The 23,346-nt window shown below is 46.6% G+C and overlaps 1 pseudogene; it reads right to left on the reverse strand.

The window, feature by feature from the left end:
* Positions 1-8,771: 8,771 nt before the first annotated feature.
* LOC144122369 (uncharacterized) lies at positions 8,772-23,346 on the reverse strand (annotated as a pseudogene).

Here is a 23,346-nt window from a genome sequence, read left to right on the forward strand (position 1 = left end):
ATATACATATATATATATATATATATATATATGTGTGTGTGTGTGTGAAGAAGACCGCACCGCGGTCGAAACGTTGATAAATAAAAGTGTCTTTGTAGAAGTGCCCACTTCTCTTAAATCTATATATATATATATATATATATATATATATATATATATATATATATATATATATATATATATATATATATATATTCATCAAGACTCGTTATGCCCAACTTGCTCTGTGGGCAGTTTTTACCCCATAAGCTGCTGCCACAGTTATTTTTTTTTGCGCAACAGAGTGGAATGCACATTGAAAAGTAGACTCATGAGTTAACACATATTAGAGATTCTACACTGTAAACTAGCCGTGATTTAAATGCGGCAATGATTCTTGTTCGTAACCGCGTAATACCATGTTGTCACAACCTAAACCGAAATGGCTAGAGGAAGTGTTCAGTCACCCATTCATCGCACAAATATTTATTGCAGACAAATGTCTGCACAGCGGGCAGGAGATAAAAAGAAATGACGCCCCCGAAGATACATCTGCACTGCACACCCACGTTTTCACAAAAGTCACACAGTGCCGCCGGCCACTCGTAACCCGAGCACACTTAATCACAAAATGTATTGAATGGAGCACCAAGACGCAAAAGGATGGCGGCGTTGCTTTTGTCGCCGCTGAAAACAGTCCGACGGCTGTGCAACCAAGATCGTGCCACGTCGCACACACGGCAGTACTCGAGAACATTGCCCGCACGAATCGCGGTCAAAGTGGTAATGGATACGTAGCAAAAATAACATCGTGTGGTCGCGATCACTGCAACCATCGCAACGAATGCGACTAGCTGTGTAACGCCACGATCATTTCAGCATTCGGAAAGCACAGCGTTCGTCGTGAGCTTTCCCAGGTACACATTTCGCTCCCTTGAAGTAAAAGCACTAGCTCCGAGGATCGCAGTCACGTTCACTACGCGGACACTTGTACTTTGCTATGCAGCTCATGTACGCACAAGAAATTCACCACGAGCAGCTGTTACTCGCCGCTGTCCGTGATGATCCTCGCAGGAATTACAAACGCTTGCAACAACCACAAACAGCTCGCCACTGCTGAACGCGGCGAAGTTTGCAGTCGCTCTGAACACTGGCAATATCAAGATGTGGCCAATATAATATGCTTCGCGACATCGCTGCCACTGCCCAGGCCGCGCTCCCCAGTTCAGTCGACGGATGGCCATCTTGCCTCGGCAGGGCAGAACCGAGGCGCAGGGCGGACGGTCTCGAGACGTCACTGACGTCACGGGAAAAGCAGCCAATAGCTGCAATCCGGTCCCCGGCCGGATGCGCTCGTCCGCCAGAAAGTTGAAGTCAACCAACTTTACATCCGTTCGCCGAACGAGGCGGATCCGCCAGGCCCGCTCGCGAAGCGGACATGGCGGAAGGCGCTCCGAAACGATCGTACAACGGCCCTAAGCGGAGCCCGGAGCGGCGTGGTGAGTGGGCCTCTCGCAAAGCCTTCTGGGCTCGCGCTAGCCGAACCAAACGAACACATTCAACATGGCTGCCGCCAGCGCTTCTTCTGCTTCCTCCGCAGAATGCACAGATCCCGCTTCGATTCGAACGCCTCGAAGGAGGTTTCGTATCAGCGAGAATCTGTGTCTCTTGCGCGAGGTGGTGTGGTGAATCCGTTTCAAGACCAGCTCAGGTGGCGCGATGTGAAAAATGTTGCGGCTACCATCCAGCGCAAGTTCACTTTTCATGCCGTGCGTGACAGGGTGAACCTGTTGATTGGTTATTTCCGGCAACAGGACCGAGCTAATCTGCGAAAGTAAGTGATTGTGTGCTTTTTATCTTGGTGTGTTTGCGCTTATAGCTTTGTGTTGTGTGGGGAGATACTCTACTATGTTAGTTGTCCAGCGTTTCCGCGGCCGTCCCCGTCACTTCGGTTCACGAGGTGGCTGCGACGCTTGTGTATTTCCGTCCTTCCTTGAATCTGTTTTGGTTTTTATTCCTTCTATTCGCATGCAGCATTCATAGCGGCCCTGTTGTTTGTAGTCGGCAAGTTCGTGATCTTTCCTCTTGCTGCTTTTACTACCACTAATCGGCATTCGTGTTCACTTACATAGCCAAGCCTGAGCTTCTCGTATTTCCTTCTCAGATCCGGCACAGAAGAGGATTACAACGAACTAGAGCAGTTGCTGCAGGAGGTTTCCGACCTAGCGCAGGAGTTTGGACATACAATCAGAACTGTTCCTCGAAAAGGGAACGGATCGGCGCCAGAGAAGCGGCAAACTCTGCCATTACAGACATCGGCTGCTGCAGAAATGCTTATGGCACAGCGATAAAGGGACGCTGCTTTGGCGGAAATATCTGTTGTGCAGGCCAGCCAGGATGAGGATAGCCAAATGAGCAGTAAGTATTGTGGTCTTGTTCATGAATATTTTTGCGCTAATCCTCGTTTGCACTTCGTTCTCTTTGTTGAGATGTTTGACATCGTTGTTTGCATGACTGCAATGATTAGTTAGGGCATATAAAATGCGATGAATTTCGATTTGGGTTAAATGGGCTGCTTCATGGTGTATGCACATAAAACGTACAGTAAATCTGTGCATTTACTAAAAGTTGTGAAAGCTTTTGATTCCTTGACTGTCGAAGTTTATTATCATTGTAGTTTTGTTATTTCATTAACTCACAGAATATTACTTTCTGCATTGCCTTTTTCTTGCAGACAATGAGCAAGCAGCCAGACAGCTGCTGATAACTTTGCGCGAGCCCGAGTGCCGGCAGCTATATTCCCCACACAGCCCGCAGTCACTGAAACCCGAGCAGGATGCCACTGCAGAAAATAGTGCCGCAGTCCACAATGAAAGCGGCATTGTACCTAGTGCACAGGTAGACGAAGAAAAGCTCCAACGAAAGCGGCAGTGCAGGAGGAATGTCACAACAGGTAAGAGAGAGCTCTGAGTGATGCCCCAAAGCAGCTTGTCACCATATGTTCAGAAAGTAGTGTCAAGCAAACCTGCATATATTAACCCTTGCAGGGAGCACTTTTGACTACAGGAAAGCTGTATGTTGTATGTTTGGAACGTGCACCTAGATAGTGTGGCACAGGTCACACCTGATCCTTGCACCTGAAACATTTGAAAGTGGTTCTTGCCTGCATAAGTACTCTTCCATGCAGACATAATGCAATCAGAAAAATCCAAGAATGCACATGGAACAGCTGCCACAGATTTAATCAAGCAAAGCTGTAATGCACACCTGGTCACATCTTTTTTAATTTTCTCAGAATTTCAGCAAGGAAAACAATTTGACATGTACAGTTGCGGACATAAGTAAATGGAGGAGGAAGTTTTGTTTTATGTGCAGTTACGTCTTCTGTATGAAAAATGCAGAAACACTGACATGCAGTTGCTGTTCATTCTGTAAAGCATGGCGTTCCGCCTCAGACAGTTGGGTCCGAGGCCCACTCTTGTCTTCTTCTGCAATCTGTTGGTGTCTTCTCATTCTTCACCGGCCTGCCATGGGCCAGACCAGGTACCATACAGAAAAACATAAATCTGCTTTTCAGCTGAGTCGAAGCCATAGTTCTAGCAAACTAAAAACGGAGCAAAAATACAGAGCACATAAGTTGAAGCATTGTTTTGCAGTAATATTTACGTTTACAATATGTGTAATTAAGAATAATTTTAGGCATTTCAGAATGATTTGAGCATGCACACATCAGCTTGACAAAGACTGTACTATGCCCCTCCGCTCAGTCAAAAGTATGCAGTTGAAGGGGTCTGCTTGTGAGGCCTACAGCATGTTTAGTTATGCATCCTCAGCGACAGAAATCTCTCGAAAAGATACAATGGTTTTGTGTCTAAAATCCTCCCAAGCCTTACACTGCTAGATGTGCTAGGGAGCCAAACTAAACAGCTTAGAAGCAAACTACTTGGGCTGTATACTTAGAATGGGCGCTACACAATCTAAGGCGATGTCCCGGTGGACATCGCGATGGATAATAAGCTACTGTGACATATTAATTTTGAAGGTACCATGTTTCATCAGGAAAGGAAGCATGATCCTTTCAACTTTGTTCTAGGTTATAGTTTTGTACTTTGCCAGTTTGCATAATTCACTACAGAATATGTGCGGAATTATTTATGGGAAATACAGTAGGAAGTGGGTATCTAAAAGTATTCAATGATTTTTTCGTTGGTATTTTGCAAAGATCTCGCCTTATTTTTGCATGCCCTATGATTGACATTACCAGGGTAAATTGAGTGACGAATACTGCATCTGGAGCTGCACTGCGGAGATTCTAGCTTAGTCTTTCACAGCATGCGTGGGTGCATGCATTAGTTAAGGCTATATACCACTGTAGTTCGAATGTGAACTTCTGGCCGCATACTTATGCTCTTGGACTCTTTTAATCTGCTTACTGGTAATTAGGTAGCAATAAGTCATAACGGCTTTTTGGGAGGGGGAATGAAATAGCGACAAACTTGCCTGAGAACACTCGGTGCTGGGCGAGTTATGCAACGTGAGGGTGAAAGGCCACTATGCGTGTTCGCAGCTTTTTTAATGTGTTAACAGTTGCTTGCTGTACATTATGCTTCATTTGGAGAAGGCAAGTGCATTACAGGTTAAGAGGCTTTTGATTACTAATTTATGTTGCGTTGCAGCAATATATGATTTAACTTCCTGTCCTCATGCTAGTGTTCTTTCAGGCGACATTGCTCAAATTTTCCTTCTGTTGTCCCAATAGGAGTGCGAAGTCTTCAGGCAATGGGCTCGGAGCTCCTGGCTCGCCGTGAGGATTATGAATTTTGGCTGAGGCAGGAAGAACTGGCACTAGGAAGAGAGCGGCTGGCCCTCGAAGAAAATAAACTAGCTCTCGAGGAAGAACTACACCGCCTTGAAGTGCAACGCCAGACGGAACAACATGATCATGTGCTTGCCCGCCTGGGCAGGCTTGAGAGACTTCTCGAGAAAAAGAACACCTCGGGTGATTGAGCAATGAATATCAAAAAATGAATGGGTTGTCATGCTCCTTTTTCACGGAGCTTCAAGAGCAGCAGCGATGTGTTGAAGCCATCACTCAGAGTAAATCTTGAAGGAAGGCTCAGTTAGTCCTTGTACGTGGCAATGATGTTCCGACACATAGTACACTTCTTAAAGCAGTGTAACGCCTTCAGCACTGTTTTTACATTCTGAGTTTCAATTCAACTTTATTTTCCAGAAGATTCTGGTCGGCTGCCTGAGCTTGACATAGCCCAGGCAACCGTTACTAGGCATGACTTCACGCACACTGGCAGAAATATTCGCTCACGTGAAAGAATGCATTAGAAGAATTATCCAACAGGAGTAGAAAAGGAAGGGAGCGCATAACACACATATGTCCACTAAATTCATTAATATAAAGAATACAAAGGAGATAAACATCATGAAAAATAGCAAGAATATGTATACAATCAACAGCTCAATAACAGCAATTCACATATTCATTTTTGGGCTCTTATGCAACGTAAAAACAAACAAAAAAACTACAGAAAAACTAAGCTGAAAGAAGTTGAGGTTACATGATTACAAAGCGCACAGCACAGTGAGAACCTTGAGTCAAATAGACGCCCTTGGCATTGCCACCCAAGTGACGCGCTGAAGTGCAGCATGCAACGCCGAAAAGACCAGCACAGTCACGTGCTTGGCCGGCTTGAAAGACCAGAAAATGTTTTGTAAATGCTGAGGAGCCCGATTTTTAAATAGAAAAAATAAAATTGTGTTGATTGGACACTGCGCACATTTCGCAATGTGGCTCTCATAGGTGGTTTTCCATTTCATGCTTTGTTTTTAAAGCGCACACTGCCCTAGGACTTTTGTGTTTATTGTGCAAACACGACAGTAAGTACCACATCATTTGAGTGTGTAATACTTGCCTGCATGTCCTTGTCACCAGCCTGCAGTTAGGAGACAACGTGCGTAAGACACTACTCGAAGGAAATTTTGAGGAGTGTTGATTTACTGCTCACTGGTGGCAGACACACAGACAAGTATCACATACTCAAATAATGATACGTACTGTAGTGTTTGCTTAAGAGCCACAAAGGACCTGCTGCAGTGTAAACTGCAAAAACAAAGTTTGCAATGAAAAAGCCACTCACAGTACATGCTCGTGTAGAGCACTAGCGGGGTGTCAAAAGACGGTGGTTCCAGGCCAAAATATTGCTACACTTTGACACTGTATAGGCATGTGTGGCAGTTAGCCTGCAAAGCACTTGCCTTAAATATGCATGGCACATTTTGGAGAAAGAGATTGTTTTTTTTTAATGCACGAAAGCAAACACTCCAGCTATTTTTCCGAAGCCCCATTCTACCGCCTGTCTCAGAGCGCTCATTGACTTATAATCATACTGCTGTGCTGTTAAGTGGGCACCACCATATGGCTTCAACAGGAGGGTTCGCAGTGGATATGCCGAGTCTCCATATATGCAATAGCTATGTACATGCACAAGCTTTTTTGCTTGGCATACACATTGCTCCTCCCGAAGTTACCTGCAAGAGTATAAAGGATGGTACATTCAGACAAGCTTAGATGACACCTAGCTTCAAGCTGCAGGTACAGGTAGACCAGCTTTTTGAGCCAGCTAGTGTTTTACTTCTGCTAGTTGCACACTTACCGGCGTCATGTGTGCTGCCTGGATAAGAGCCATCCAAGTGGCAGGTTATGCAATTTGGGCACATAATGGCCTGGTACTTCAGGGCATGAAAGCGGTTGTGGCCATTGAAATACGACTTCTGGTCTCTGGACGGCCGCCATATTTCACGGTCGTGCTGTCAATAAACCTCCAGCAGTTCCTAAGTGGGGCTCTTTTTGCGTGGATAGCCTGAAAACGAAAGGGCGAGTATGTTAGAAATTTTCAAGACCACAAGAATCCCCTAGATTTTGTTACTTGCGAGAACTTCTCCAAAGTGTTAAGATCAAGCCACGCGTGGTTGTTCACGTCTTCCAAAAGAAGAAAGAACCTTTAATCGATGTGTTGCAGAACGGCACTCGTCACCGATGAAATTGCGGAGCTGTGCCACCCGAAAAAGTTATCTAGGTCGAGGGAACGGTTGAGGTATGCGAGGCGACGTAGAGTGATACAAAGGGCTTCGTCCCCAGGCACTGTAACCCTTTGAGGAGTTGTCACAGCCTCGGGAACTAGCAACGCTCTTTGCAGCCTGTTTATATCGCTTTTTTCGAATCGGAAGCAAGTCCTGAATACGCCACTCTTCATAGTGTCAATATTCAGTATGTCGTTTTCAGAGAGAGGGTCCCGGTGGTTTTCTCCGAGTACCTCTAAGCATAACAAGTCTTCAATCTCAGACCACTTCAGCTGGGAAAGCAGAAGTGGGTCTTGAAGAATGCTCTTGGGCATAGTAGAGACACAGCAGACGGTGCCAGAGACGGTGTCAGAGCACGAAGCTCGCGAAAAACCAACGTTTTAAATAAACTCACGGGTGGTATTCACGACAATCGCACAAGAAAGGGCTTGCGAGCAAGGCCTTCGCTTGACTCGCACTGGCACATATTTTTTTTAAACAAAGTCCTCATTGCTAAAATCAGTGCGCGGTTTTTATCAAGCAATACATATTTAATATTACAAGATATTGTTACGGGGAAAAAATTACATTTACAAGTGTTGGGGTTAGAATAAAGAGTTCCTAGCAGGGAGCACCAACACGAATAAGGAAGGAGCCTCTTCTTCTCCTACGTTCGTCCTCTCACGCGGGAGGCCACTTCGTCGTAACATGACTCCCGGCGGCAGGAGCGCCGTCTCGGCGCTAGGCCGGTGGTCGAGAAGCGACGTGGTAGGGCTTGAGGCGCATGACGTGAACAATATCGGTGGGTGGTCTGCTTGATGAAGATGCAGGCGTATGAGGAGCAACTTCATCGTGACGTCGGTGACCTGACGCACCACACGATAAGGGCCATGGTAGGGGGACAAAAGTTTCTCAGAGAGACCGACGCGGCGGGAAGCAGACCACAGAAGAACGAGCGACCCCGGTTCGTAGGTGACGTGGCGATGGCGATTGTCGTACAGAGACTTCTGTGCTTGCTGGGACGCTTTTAGCCGACTACGGGCGATTTGGCGAGTGTCTGCAGCTTGAACAATGGCGTCACGGGCGTAGGCGGTGGCCGGACGGTCAGCGGATGGGACGAGCGTGTTCAAAGGCAGGACGGCGTGTCTCCTATATAAGAGATAGAACGGAGAGTAACCAGTTGTGTCATGCCGGGAGGTGTTGTAAGCGAACGTCACGTAGGGCAAGGCGAGATCCCAGTTTTTGTGGTCAGGGGAGACGTACATAGACATGTCTGTTAATGTCTGGTTCAAACGCTCGGTTACCTCGTTCGTCTTCGGGTGGTACACTGTGGCAATCCTGTGCTTGGTTGAACATGAGCGCAGGATGTCGTCAACAACTCGAGACATGAAATAGCGTCCGCGGTGCGTGATTAATTGACGAGGGGCATCTTGTTGCAGAATAAGATAGTGCAAACGGAAGTCAGCGATATTCGTCGCGCAGCTCGTAGGCAATGCACGGGTGATAGCGTACCGAGTGGCGTAGTCGGTGGCTACTGAGTTGAAAGCCAAGTTAGCAATTTCCTGTCCCACCATTGCTTGAATAAGAGGAAGGGTCAACGGCTGGTCGGCCACAGGAGTTGCTAAGAGAGCCGTACCAATTGCTTCAAGCCCACGGCGCACAATACGGGTCACGTTCTCAGGTGAGGTCGGCTGGTTCCGAAAACAAAGTTCTTCGCACTAATAAGACGCAGCCGTGTTGGGCAGGCGTGCAATATGCAGGGTGATTCGTCGGCTTTTGGCGTCCTCGAAGCGGCGGCATTCTTTTATGATGTCGGCGATCTTATCGCAGTTTTTGTAGATGAGCAGATTGAAGGCGTCGTCTGCGATGCCCTTGAGCACATTTCCGACTTTGTCCACCTCACTCATCTTTGTATCCACTGTGTAGCACAGAGACAACACATATTGAATATAAGAGACGTAGGACTCCGTGGTTGACTGGGCGCGACTGGCAAGATCTCTTTTAGCGGCAAGCTGCCGGCCGAGTGGTTTGCCGAAAAGGTTGATAAGCTTCTGCTTGCAGTCAGTCCAACTGGTCAGTGTCTCTTCGTTGGTATCATACCACCTGAACGTCGTGCCCTTAAGGTAAAAAACTATGTTCGCAAGCATGAAAGTTTCGTCTTAGCGGTAGTTAGCGCTGCACCGTTCATACTTGCGAAGCCAAGTCTCGACGTCGGCGTCATCGTCGCCAGAGAAGGGTCCAGGATCACGAGGGTGAGTGAGGACGACGGAGGACACCGATGCTGCCGAATCTTGGGGGGGATGCTTCCGTCATTGTCGGCTGTGGTTGGGTATCGTCCGCTACGTAGTTCCGTCTTGCCGCACCTCCACTAAGGATGTTACGGGAAAAACTATTTACATTTATTTACAAGTGTTGGAGTTAGAATAGAGTTCCTAGCAGGGAGCACCAACACGAACAAGGAGCCTATTCTTCTTCGTTCGTCCTCTCACGCGGGAGGCCACTTCGTCTTCCACCGACACTTCGCCGTAACAATATACATTCACACGTAAAAACAGCGAGATTTATGCATTTCATTTTTCCTGGTAGGTCCGAAAACGAATGCTAGGCGGCGCAGCCGGACTCCTCGCTTGTGCGAGCGCAAAACACGCGGCGCTAAAACTCATTTCATGCACGACGCTCCGCTAGCGTTCCGCTTCGGTCTGGGAAAGGAGCGAAACGTAAGCCCGCTCTGCTAAAATATCTATTGACTTCTTATGTCGCTTCGTACCGGTGCCCAGAAACGCGTTTTGATTATCTTTCCTAGTAAAAAATAAAACATCCCGTCTTGATTCAAGGTTGGCCCTCCTGACTGACATAGTAAAGCGCGATTTGCCTAATGCATCCGTACCGTGATGTGACCAGAGCAGCTAGTGCGAACAGAGCAACTATCATCAACATATCGGTCTGGCGTTGCAATCGGTCCGCAGTGCCACGCAGACAGCTGATTTCGCTCATTCATACCAAGGCAGGGAGTAGCGCGATCGTGGCGATCTTCTTTTTTTAACTTCGCGGGGTTTCTTCAGAGCTTTTAAAATTGGTGCACGTAAGATACAGCTTTTCCCAGGGGGGGTGTCGGGGGCCTTCGAAAGCGGTGCTTAACTGCGCAAGTAACGCTTTTGGATGTAACGTCAAAATTTAAAGCGATGTTGATCAGGTGATCAATAAACAAAAAAAATCTTACGTGCACTATCTGAATTCCGCCTCGCAAAAGCCGCATTTCAAAAATGAACTGCCCCGCTCCTCTCTGCCCCAATTGCTATTCTTTGTCCACAGCAGGAAGACCTCAGTAAGCATGTCAGAGCTCTCCTGGCTTCACGACACCAGAAGAGTGTTGCATTACACACATTCTTCTCACCCTAGCACTCTTTTCACTTGTAAGTTGCTAAGAATAATCTTTAAAGAAAAAACCCTAATCCCTACATAATGTAGCATAGTGTCAAAAGGCGCCACTCACGCTCTGCGTTGTAAGCAGCTGAAGCTTCAATAGTACACACAGCTGGAATAGGTTTAATGGTGTCTTCGAATTTTCGTACGAAACCGAGACAAAAGCGAAAGTGGAAGGCAGGGAATCTACACGAAGCCAACACACTCCCCATTCTCTAATCCACGCATGGCGCTCCGTATTTCATCTGCCTTTCATTTCTTTTCCTGCGTGTTAACTTCGTTAACTTCCCAAGAGCTACTCGGAGGTGGTCCTAGCGAAAATAAAATCGGGTATTCAAGCAGCTACAATTCTTTTTGCATTCGCTTAAAGACGTTCAAGTTGTTTTATGCACTGTCCTGGCTCTGTGAGCACCCAAAGGTTTTCGCTGACATCACAATCCACTTGCTCCAGATAGAGCGTGAAATCAAGGTGACGAGGGTGAAGCGCGAGCCGCTGGGTGGACAGCGCGAGAGGTGAGCAGCCGTGACATGGATTCGTCAGACACCGCTTCCGAATGATGCACGGGCAGGGCAGCGAATACGCGTCGCTGCAAGGTATTTTGTGTTCGAAGCATTAACTGTCAGCGAGGGCGCAGTGCAGCATATACTGTCGGCAGGCAAGCGCTGTATATCGTTCTAGGTCTGGTTTCAGTGAATTGTCGCTCAACTTTCTGAGAGCGCCTGTTGTCGAGAGAGGCGGCGAAATAACCGTTTTAATGTAGACTTTTGATTTGTCTGGTTTAAGTCCGGGTCTGTACTGTTTGCCAAAAACACAGAAGGGTATCACTAGAGTAGAGAGCCACGCAGCCGCACCTGTTACACATTTCCACAATGCTGCCTGAAGGAAGATGTGAAGTCATGCCTATAAAGTGGACCTTAACTAGTACTTTGTTGACTGTCAAGGCTGCTTCATTACACAGTCATGCCATTTGCGGAGGTATCTAGCCCAACATGAAACGCAGGTTGCCAGAGTAAGGTGAGAAGAGTAATTTTGAGCAAAGAAAACACACTGCAAGTACGCGATGCGACTGTCGTCTGCCATCTGTGCACCATGCAAACAATTTGTGAACATTCTTACTTCCCTGAGATTTGTCTGACCCAGGCCGCAGTTTTAAATGTGCATCACACACTTTCTTTCGGCGTTCATGGCCGAGTCCGAAGTGCAGCCGAACACGCGGGTAAAATGCGCGCTGTGCTTAAGCGGCACGTTGCACATGCGCTGACCTCTGCTGTGGCCGCAGAACAGGTAGCAGCTGAAGACGAACAACATCTAAGACGACCTGACAGGGCCGATATTGGCATGGAGGGAAGCGTTCACCAGCCTGATGCCATCGTCTTGGTACATCCTCCATGCGGCTCCCACTGCCGACGCACCTGCTTGCAGTCTCAGGTCGAGCGACGTGCCCAGGTACGGCGTCGAGGCGCGAAGGCAAGCATGGTTGAGCCTGTAAACGGGGCCCCGAGACGTGGCGTTCCTGTCAACGCAGTCCAAAAAAGTGCGGCTGCGATGCGTGCCCCGAGACCAGCGAGCAAGACACCACGGTGTGCGTTGGGCACGTACCAGGGAAAGCCGAGTTGGTACGCCGTGAGCCGCCATTTGTAGAAGCCCACATCACACTGACTTCCGCAGTCGGGGCCGTCAACTGCAGCGGCAAACTCTCTGGAAGAGATACCGACTCTCTTCGAGTGTGCGGACAACGCGACCCAGTTCTGAAGCGCACCGGGGGTGACGTTTGGATGATTCGCGTAATGAGGCTCAAATTACTCGGGCCAAAATTTCTCTAGAATTTCGAAAACACCATGCAGAATATATACCTCAGGATGTGGCGAAATGTCACCCAGGAGCGTGTTGTTGAACAGAATTAGCCGGGGAAATTCGGTGCGGACCCTATGGACAATGGGTCTGAGCACTTTCAGTGTTTCACCATTGCTACTCAAGAGGAAGTGGTTCACTGCGTATTCGTAAAAGTTGTAGGCACGCACGAAGCAGTACTGTTCCTGCTGGGTGGCCGCCACCTCCAAAGTTTCGATGAATACTTCGCGGAGTCTGATGCTCGTGCAGTAGACTGCCGCCAGGACGCTCAGGAACCCTAGGATGTCGTTCATTTTGCTTTTTCCCCGAGTCTTAAGTGGCTAGAAAATGGAGGCGAAGGAACGCATGTCGTAGACGACAATGGCTTCGACATCAGAGAAGTAATACTTGTGGTAACGTTACAGAAGAACGCTCCAATTTGCAGATGTGACCACCGGCACGTGTCGCTGAATGGATGTCACGTTACCCTGCTTTTTGTTGCCAATAGCGTTCAGGTAGATATCAAAGACTGTGGCCATTTCGTACAAGCCACTCAGGATCTCGGCATAGCGTTGCCCGCTGAAGGTGCACAAGGTCAAAGTCTTGTAAGCCATGATGACGTTTTCTCTGACATGTTCTGAATCCATGTGGTCCCTGAAACGCCGCAAAATCCGCTGGAACGGCCGGTTCAAAGGGAACAGCATGGCGTGGAATCCATTGTCTGTGTAACCGACCTGAATATCGAAGAATACCGGCAAAGCGACGTGTCTCGCCATGAAGAACAGCTCTGACACGAAATCCGCACAGTCATTTTTATCCGGCCACGTTAGACCGCCTGCCGCCAGCACACTCTTAACATCGTCTTCGGTATCAACTGCATCACTTTGCAGTTCTGAAGCATGCCCGCCGGCGTTGAGAAAGGTCTCCAGAAAGCGCGCCGCTTCTCCAATTGGCCCTGCGTAGTTTGCAGAGACCTTCGACTCGCGGATGTGTTGGATCGTGTTCCTTGCGAATGGGTTCTACGCCGCTGTGGCCGAAGACACAGCGTGGTTGTGTACCCAGGCTCCGCAAGCATACTCATAAAAGTAGATGCACGGGCTGGCACCGGTGTCGACGGAGTCGGGGAACAGCGGTCCGTAGAGAGCAGCGCCGCACGCCAGTGCGGCTGCGCAGGAACGTGCGGCGTGGCTCATGCTGCTGTTAGCGCTGCTATTTGGGGCGGCTCGCTTTTCGTGTGGGCGGCTTTTCCAGGAACCAGTGAGCAAGCGCCAGGTGATAGCCACCATCAGAACGCAAAGCACAATGGTGACCACAGCTATGGCGGCAGCTCTGACCAGTGTCAAACCCAGCGCACACCACCCTTCGGCTCGTTCTCGTGCGACTCCCCCTCTACGCTGCGTGTCTGCAGTTGGAGACGGAGAAAGATTCCTTATTAAATGCAATTTTTTTTTCCCTCAGTGTCTGTACTTGTACAGAAAACGAAAACAGAAGAGTCACGTTCAGGAGAAAGATTGAAATAGTTTTGACGTTTACCTTGTATGAGAGTTCCTGACGCAGAAAGGGGTTCTGCCGTTGAAGCGCGTAATTTAATCGAGGAATCTGTCACGCAATCGGACAATTTTTCACAGTATTGCGGAAGCTCCAACCGGTCGGTATTGAAACGTCTATCGTGGAAAAAGCAGCAAAATTCAATCGTACATCCGTTCCATAAAATACATTTAATTAGGAAGCATTATAAAACATTTCATTTCAGTAGGGAACCTCGCTGTAGCATGACGAAGCCCGGATGCAGCCAACCATCGTAGCTCCCATCATTGTGCGTCATGGTTGTCTTGCTATGGCTGCCCGCATTGTGCGCTCCAGTACAGCTTGGTCGGACGGAGCCGTCATTCTGACGAGCAGATGTCATTTTGAAGAGCACCGAGTTTGAATTGAATCAAACGCAGCCGCACTCTATTGTGTAGGCTTAAAGTGATTTCGGTCGAAATAGGGTTAGGAAGATCTGCCCCTTCTACTTTTCTTCCGTTATAATCCAATTATTTTCTGTTTTCATAGGTGGTACTGTCGATCGCCTGCTTTTCTTAGTCATGGCGGTAACTATGCAGTTCGTATAGCCAGACGACATTCAAGAGAGTCTGAGCTAAAAGGAAACCGACTCCACTGGCCCCATTTTCATCCCCTACGCATGCTTCGAACAAATGTTATAATTTGGGTTCAGTGGAACGTTGCGAATTAAAAAAAAAACAAGCTTGACACCGCAGTCGCTCATGAAGACGGCAGGCAACCGCAACCACGTTTCACACATCACGCCAGCTGCAGGAAATCATCCCTATGTTCAGGTAGCGTTCGAACCGCCAAAAGCAATGAGCATTTCTACAGCAGATAAAACTATCATTCATCAAGAGTTCAAAGGTCTCACGGTGGTGGAGGGATGATTCCAGCATATCTATCTCTGAAGCAGTCAATAAAATGTATACACTGTATATCTGCGTGAGAAAGCATCGCTGAGGTACGAAATGCGGTAGGAAAATACAGCAAGGTCTAGGGTCGAGATTTCTGCCAGGAAAAAAGAAAAACAATTAAATTATCTTGCCTTAAAGCAGTTGCGCGAAATATTGCGACCGCGTGATAACCAAAGGTCACAATCAGCTTCAATGCGATTTTCATGCCAGCCTGAAGCCGCTTGGTCTCGGCAAATCAAAACCCCTCCTACTGTCGTTTTTCTCGCCTTCATTCACTAGCCTTTGTTACTGATGCGCACGTGCGCTAAGAGGGAGATATCACACCATTACTAGCAACATACTAGGAAAACAGGCTAAGAAGTTTTAGTTCGTTTTTTTTTCGTGAGATGGCGCTTAGCATGGTATCGTTCCGCAGCTATGCCAGTAGCGCTCCCGATTAGTGGCGCAGCATCTTTTACGAGTAAACGAGCAGAGGCGTCGAAAGCGGTGCCACAGTGAAGCAAGTGATGTGGCTTGGATGGAAATAGAGGAGGCGTTAACACCACACTTGACGTCGCAATGGGTTTCCCGATTGCTGCTGCTTATGATTGGGATGATTATAAATATTTATGTCACCAAGGAATCTATGGCCAAAGAGCGCCATGACATAAAATACTTTTCAATACTCAAGGTGGGTTCAAAGACTCATTTTCCAAGCATTTCAACACCAATAAGCCGAGCACCACGCCAGGGGAAACCTTGCACCCATTGTATCAACTGTGGGTACCCGGCGTCACAGGGAATTGAATCCAGCACCTCCCGCATGCGGACGCTCAACCACTTGGCCACCGTGAGCAATTGACGGTGGCCGATTGCTGCTAGTGATGACTACATACCCGACGAATGTGTTTCTTGATCCAGCGTTTGAAGCCCTTCTGTACGGCTTGACTGTCTCCTGTCGTGGTCCCCTCTGGTTGCTGGCCATGTCGCTTCGATGATTGCGTCAGCTTTGGGCGTCCGCGAGGAGACATGACAGCCGACACGGTTGATTTGTGTTCCTCTTCATGAGACCTGCGTGCGCCAATAGCAGTGACTACAGTGTGGATGCGAGCCCTACGCATGAGCTAAGTGTTGGTTTTCCTACCAAAGGCACTCTGTTGTGAGATGGTCACTGAGGTGTGTTGAGTAGCGCACCGGTCTCAGGAGCTGAATGCGACAAGCGCCTGCAGCCCAGTGGCCCATACACTACACTGTAAAAAAATTCCGTACCTATAACGTAGACTCTGTACGTTTTAAGAATAGAACCACCTCTGCTTTGAATGAAACGTATGGAATGACCGTACTTAAGTCCAGTAATGAAGGAAACGTCCGCGTTCCTCCGCAGTTGTAGCAGGAGAAAAAACTTAGACATTCAAATTTAGGGATCAAAGCTTAGCATGACACGACGGTTGACCCCATCGACGTTGTGTGCCACCAAACCCACTAATAACTTGCTTAAAGGCAGCAAAAACAGAAGATGCTTACGATGTGACACCACTTTTATACAATGAACCGTTGACCTGCGGACTATAGGCGTCACATGACGTCCCATTTCTTATCTGTCTGGTTTATGGCACTGTTGGCTAAGAGCCAACAGTGCCCGCAAACTAGCATGGCGAATGACCGTGAGCATGTCTAATGAGAATAACACCATGTGCAAAGCTGGAGATCCGAAGAAGGGTGATAACGCAATATGTTGCTTCAAGATTGAGTGATTGGTACCAGTTGTGAGCAACGTTAAGTAACAAAGGCCTTAATTTGCTATACTGTTAAAAGCTGACTTGATGAAAAAAAACGTTTTTGCTACGTTGCTAGCCACATGACAGAGAAACGTTAGATAAAAATGTTACTGCAACATTTGCTTTCTGTTAGAAATGCTGCGTAATGAGGTCAACTTTTAGAAAACACTTAGACACAGGCAATGGTTAGGCAACTTCTCCAAAGTGAAACACCAGCTGAAATACTTTGCAAACATGATGAAAGTACACAAGTTGAAAGCCGAATTTCCATCTCCCATTTGGTAAGGAAACGAACCACTGTTTAAAACCAAGAGCATGGGCAAACAAATCTGTGAATGCAGTGCAATGTAGCAATTATATCTTGGCTACACAGCCATCAATCAAAAACGTTGACTCCTTCATGGATAACAAAAGCACAGACACAACAAAATATTGCTCATTGCAACGTTTAATTTATTATGTACCCATTGCCGCCCATTCATGCCTGCTCTTCCTGCAGATAAATGAAAAGCCGCCAAAAAGCAGCGAGCAGTCATAATTGCTGCAGTGACCAAGAGGATGTGCATCACCGATTCTGTTCCCTCATCTTGAGTAGGAAATATTAGCAGTTTTTTTCTGGAAATACTCTGAAGCATAAATTTTCTGTATATCTTTTACTTAGCTTGCACTGACACAACCCATTGTGTACTCGGCAGCTTTGACAAACAAGTGGGCCAGCCGATAGGCACAGAAGACTGTAGAAAGTTGTTAACTTGCAAAAGATCAATGCTCAGAAAGAAATAGCTGACAGAAAAATGGGGAATTCCTTATTTTCACAACATTTTATATGGTACTAAGAATGTGGCTAAGATACGGCATGAACATTCTTTTTTTTTTGGTCACTTACAAACTTTCTAGCCTGTGCTAGCATATTACTGCGATGTAAATAATGAAACATGCCAGCACTGTACAATATGCTGTAACACGAAATACTCCCCCTACAAGGCTACTGCATGCCTCTTACATGCGGTAAAGTTTATATATGCCACACTAGCTAGTCTACAAGATGAGACACCAAGCCTATGACATCTGGAGATGTGTAACTCCCATGTAATTAGAGTGATTGGAGATGCTCCTTTTTGATGGCATTGCAGTTGCTGGGTGTGGAAGGACCAGATATGAAGGGGAACAAGTGGAAACCAACTTTTTAAGCAATATCACAATGAGCAATGTGCCTTAGCTTTCCTTCTGTCCAAAAAAGAGTTTCATTTTCTATGTTCTGTGTTCACAGAACTGCTTGCATGTGCACATTTTGGCTTGCTGGGAGGTGCTTTCCTCTTTTAAACTACAGTTTTAACTCTGGCCTCAGTCCTCTGCGCATTTTTAATTTTTTGCTAGTGTTCACCTTAAGTCGTGTGCAAACTCACGCAGATCTCTACTTTACTACGTTTCCAACTGTCACATCTCTGCCTTCGTCGTGTCCATCACAGCATCCGATGCCTTCAAGTTTGCTGTGTATAATCATCTTAATTAAACTGCCTATACATATATTTATGTTAGTCACCCACTCCTGTCTTTGACACCGATCGGCCCCGAGAGTAAATAAGTGAAATGTATTCTTAAGCTAGGCCTGAGCAAGCACCCATTATGTTCAGTTTATTTTACCATGTCGACCAGTAGAGAGTGCAGGAAATAAAGCTGCTAAGTGGAGCTTGACATGCCTCTCGCCCCTACACTGGAAACCAGCAGGCACCAAGGCATACGTAACCACAAACCACAACTAAACAGGCCAAGTGGGAAGTAATTCAGTAATGTTCCTTGCATTTACGACAGTGCATACTCGCTGCTCAGTAATTTATTGCCTCATTAGACGTTCTGCAAGGAGAGTGTACAATGATGTGTTTTGTTTGAACGCGGCACCACAGTACAATGACAATCATTAACCTTTTGCCAACGCAAGAACAAATAAACTTCTGCCAAATAAATGCATTGATTACAGTGCAACCAAGAGGCGAGAATGCGCCACCACGGCTCATACTTAGAAAATAAGTTCAAAATATTAGTGACATTAAATTTGAGCAGACGGTAATTCCCCCCTCCTCCCTAAAAAATGAAAAAGGGTGCTCTTCAGACGGTATGTTTGAACGATGCGGCTATAATATTTGCGAAAGTTCAACTACGTGTGAAATTCAGATATAAATCATTACCGCGAAAGCATGCGGTTGAATGCGAGGCGCCAGGGCGCGGGAAAACAGTAATCATCTTCAGGTATCCACTGGTGCCATGCGCTAAGGGCCGCTGCTCGACGAATACCACTAATGGCCAGGTTCACACCCAAGAAGCTTGTAACAAACATCACACAGGTGTTTTTTGGCGTGATAAACGGAATCATCCACCGAAACGCGCGTCGACTGTTACTTGGCAGATTATTGCTGTCCCATGAGGGAGAGCAGCTTTTCCGTCGCCTTCAACTATCCTTTTTCGTGCAGGGCCACTGGCATTGTAACACACAATCTGTATGACCGTTTACTACGCACCGATGCCGCTCGGGACAGCAAGCGGTTGTACACTCCTATGCAGCGTTCGGGCCGCACACATACACATACACACACTAACGACACACAAAGCGCAGGACGTACGCAGCGAACAGGGAAGAACTAAAACCATTTCAAAGCACCTGTTCATACAACTATGGTGTCTGGAATGGGAAGTGTGACGGGCACTAGCGAGGGAGTGCTCAGTTCAGCGATGAAGTGTCTAGGTGGCGCCACTAGCTGGAGGGGAGCTAACGCCGATGCAGCGCAAGCACGGGGAGCGGGCTCGCGCAACCGCGTTTCTGCTAAAAGTACACAATTGCTGGGCATTGTTTTTGCATTGTCTTCGCATAATCGGCAGATTAACTTGTCTAACAGGTTCACCTCATGACCTGAGAAATGTATTAGCCTGATAAGGGACGTGTGTAGCCGACTACGTAGCTCTCAATTGCGTAGCTAGCATAGCGTGTTTTGGGGCACGCAAAAGGTAGACAGGCACCTTCCTTCCCGGGAGTTATCACAGCTGTTTATTCAGAGCAGCCATCCACTAATGTTGCTGTTTTACGCGTAGATATGTTGATCCAGAGGCGCTGCTAATTGCCATCGAACTCGCGATTCATGCATAGTAGCAAGGAAGGCTGTGCATGAGCGGGTGCTAACATTCTTGCATTATTGAAACAGTGCTCAGGCAGCTAGTACAACACGATCAAGAAACTTGAAATATGAACATGCACAAACTTATTAGCCCCACGTGATTAACGCGAGTGTTGTTATGCTACGCTTATAAAGCCTTAGAAGCGACACTGACAAACGATTATCGGGCTAGCTTACCTCGCCTAAGAGATTCTCAACTTTTTTGTTTCAGCTTGTCTTAAAGCGAAGCATTTCACAGCCAAGAATACTACTATTATTTATAAGCAGGAAACTTCAGAGAAACCATCGGATTCAGGAAAATAGTTTGCTGAGCACATACCAGCAGAATAAGTACACACCAACATAAATTCATAAGCATGTATCAGGAAGTCAGTTTATTGCTCACAAACTTCAAGGACTGTAAAAAAGAAGAGTAAAAGGGCATTCAGTGGCATCTTCGAAGCTTGAAAAAGTTTTGCCGCTCCCTCTGTGCAGCCCTTTCCTTATTAAGAGCATTGGTAAAAAAATGCGGCCGTGTCACCACAAAGAACTGTATGATTTTGGCAGTGAGTTCTTTGCAGTGCTGCTCGCAGCCAACAGTGTCGAATCTTAGGCTGCGCTAAAAGGTTACAAAATCATGCACACTGAATGCATGGAGCTTCTCCTTTGAGAAAAACATCGTAAAGGCATCCTCCAAAACAGACACAAGTTTGCCGAGCTTCTCACAGGGGTAGAGGAGACCTCCTTTATCAAAGTGTGCAGTGAATGTGCTGTTTGTGTTGTGCACAGCTGCTGTTTTGCTACTCATGAGGCATAATGCACATTCCTTGCAGGCATTCTTCACTCCAAACTTCCTTGCGACATAGCCTGCCATGTAATAAACAAGGCGGCTATCACTGAATTCCACCACATAGCTGCTGTGATCAGAACGCAATGCACAACGAATTACTTCCCCTGCATCATCTACATCCCCAAACTCAAGCATACCTTCGATAATGTCTTGAATGCTAAACACGGCCGCATCTGCTTTAGATGGAGGGGTCAGAAGTGAATTTATCATTTCTTCACTGCAATTGTCTGACTTTGGGGCTCGTGCTAAATTATAGAAACTTAAACAGTTCCCAGTTATTAGGAACTGGCTTGGGGATGGGCGATCATTACTACCCGAATATTGCCTAATAATCCCACACAGGTTTTCTAACTTGCCTTGGCTCAATCTGGAAGTCAGCAGGTACTTAAATCCTAAAGATGTCACATACTTTAGCACAGACAGAGTGCTGTGTATTGTGACACGAAGGCCTTCAGCAGTACTGCTGCTTCCAAAACCGCCCCCAGCCTTTTTTGATTTTTCCTCCCAGTCATCTAGGAACTGGAGGAATGCATTAAGATCTGTGACAGCTTGTGAAGATCCCCTTAGTCCATCTCGGGGACGCCTTGAGATCATTAGAGATATTACCCTGCTTAGACGCTGCACCGGTTTTTCTGTTGGTGCAACATAATCAGAGATCTCCTTCCTATCAGTTCTGTACAAAAACATTCCCTTCGGTACCTCACCGCTGAATAGTTTAAATGCCAGATTAACTTTCATTTTCTCGAATGAATTAGGCCTTACATGAGCTTTAGTTAAACTTGGCATTGCCTTCAGTGTGATGGAACTTCTGTCTTTGTCCCAAGCTGCTTCTATGTGTTGGATGCATGCCCGGCCATCGGTGTTGAGAAACCTTTGCTCACAAAAGAATTCCGAAGACACTTAACTAAGTGTGGAAAGTCTGAGCAAAAGTGGAGTGACCTTGTTGAGTCCACGGGGTGGGTAGTTTTACATGTGACTTGGCCTGGTTGCGCTGAAAACAATAAAACTGATTAGCAATAAGCACATCTGGGTATGTCACTTTGCCTATTTAGCAGATTCCTCGATATAATAAATATGCACATTGTTAATTACAATAACATGCTCTTTGATATGAAAGCATTACGTATTACGGTCGACATGATGTAGCACTTCAGGTTTGCAAGTACATCAAAATTGTTGTTGAGGCTTGTTATGGTGTGGCAATGAAGCAATAAAAAAAGAAAGTTATTTTACCATGAATCCCAAATGACTTCCACAGTCTCCGGTTCCATGAGGCGCCATCGCAAGTCACAAAGTCCACAAAAAGGCCAGCTTTCTCAGACAGCAGTATGGCTTCAAGCAAGATCTTTTCAAGCATTTCGGCCTTGATATTGCCCTTATATGAGAAGACTCCAAGCACTTGGGTCCAGTCACCTGCAGCATGAAAAGGCAAATCAGGTGCTTCCATCACTTTTCCATGAAGTCTGCTTTTTTTTGAAACCCAAGAACAGACTCTCAAGCAAATTGTATATTAAAAGGAACCACTACCAGAAATTCATTCTGTTTCTGATAATGAAACATGAGCAATGCCATTATACAGATAACAAAGACATCAATGTTATAAATGTCACAGACCTTGGAATGGCTGAAAATGAATGACCATTCCATGGTCTGCTGCAGTGGTCTCTTCCTGGGGTGTAAACTTTCTTAGGTCAAGGAATCCTTCGACAACACCTGAAATGAACATGATACTAATGATCACTCCAAAATCAAAGTGAGGATGTCACAGACCGAAAAACCAGCACTGAAGGCCAAGAAATCAAACAGAGTTCATAAAACACAGAAATGCCATTTCTCACTACAATATTACTTACCAGCTGTGTTTACTCTGAAGTTTTCAGACAACTTCATCTTATCGAAGATGATGTCGCCGTGTCGACTGCATACGTCCATTTGTTTCGTTTTCACTGAAAACGCTGTGAACAAGTTTTCATTACAGCCGAAACCACTCTTGAATTTTCCAAGGTAGCGCTGTAGACAGCTCCGGCTGGGCAGGATGAGTATGTTATGTTTCCGCAAGTGTTCATACAATTTTAGACTCTTCATGCGGAGTAGCACACACTCTAAGATCCACGTTTTTTCATAGCTCATGCCAGATGTACTTTTTCGTGTCGCCGCCTGGAAACACGCCCTTACGACCATCTGCTGTTTTGAAGGCAGTCCTTTATTGCGAGCATTCACAACTTCATCTCCAATTTCTTCATTGGCAGATTTCATTTTTTCTAGCTCCCGCCCAACGTTGTGCAGCTTCTTCTGAGCAACGCGTAGACGGCGGCGGACTTTCGCATGCTTTTTCAGGCGACTCACCTTCATAGCTTTTTTCTTTCGCGAAAGCTGATTCTGCACAAGCTTGAGCAAGCATTTGCAATAAATGCATGGACGACTACCTGAAACTGTCAGAGTACATTTCACAGAGTAGTAAGCACTAGAAAAGTGCACATATGTTCTGCTATTTGTGGGCTGCAGCCCACATCCTATGCACATTACAAGTGCGTATGTTTCATCAAGTACGTCTTGAGCCTCGAGTGGTGATTCGATGGTTCGCTTCAAATGTAGTTTTCCTCTGAGAAAAACTGTGCACAACACACGGCCTGAATTACTGATGTTTTCAGTGAACTGGACCAACTTCGGCAGCAATGCGCAATTCATTTCCGGGCCCTCTAGTTCACAAAGGCCAAAAAAAAACGATTCCTGGCTGTTCTGTAAAGCACAGACTGTTCCAGCCCGGGCCCGGCAGGCGGAGGCTGTCACAAAGGACGTAAACTCCTGTTTGACTTGCTGTCAT

Source organism: Amblyomma americanum, chromosome 1, assembly GCF_052857255.1.
Source record: "Amblyomma americanum isolate KBUSLIRL-KWMA chromosome 1, ASM5285725v1, whole genome shotgun sequence".
Lineage (NCBI taxonomy): Eukaryota > Metazoa > Arthropoda > Arachnida > Ixodida > Ixodidae > Amblyomma > Amblyomma americanum.